Below are 507 nucleotides of genomic sequence, written 5' to 3'. Positions count from 1 at the left end.
GGATTCTAACCCTCTGAAACTATAAGTCCCTAAATAAACACTTTTTTTTATAAGTTGCCTTGGTCATGGTGTCTTACCATAGCAATAGAAAAGTATCTTAGACACTTGATCATTGACTAGCTCTGCAACGTTGGCCATATTAATCATATTAATAATTAACCCTGTGAAGCCTTAAGTGTCTTCACCTGCAAACAGGTAATATCTGTAGTCACGGTAACAGTATGGGTGGAATACCTACTACATTCTGGAAACCCTCGTGAGTGCTTGAAGTATATTATGAGAACCCTGGGTATAAAGTAGGTACTGTAATAATTTCCAGTGTTACAAACAGACCAGCTCCAGTGAAGTTAAGACTCTTGTCTCAAGTAGATCCAATGATCTTGCTTCCTATTGCCTTGAGTTCTTTGCCCCTGGTGCTCCGCTCAGAGCTTCTAGCAGGGCTGTTTAAAAAGTCTCAGCCCTGCAGAGTTCAGAACATTGGCTCCAGAGTCCTCTAAGTGTGTGCCT

The sequence above is a fragment of the Microtus ochrogaster genome, linkage group LG2 (assembly GCF_000317375.1).
Source record: "Microtus ochrogaster isolate Prairie Vole_2 linkage group LG2, MicOch1.0, whole genome shotgun sequence".
NCBI classification, from domain to species: domain Eukaryota; kingdom Metazoa; phylum Chordata; class Mammalia; order Rodentia; family Cricetidae; genus Microtus; species Microtus ochrogaster.
This window is presented reverse-complemented; position numbering follows the sequence as displayed.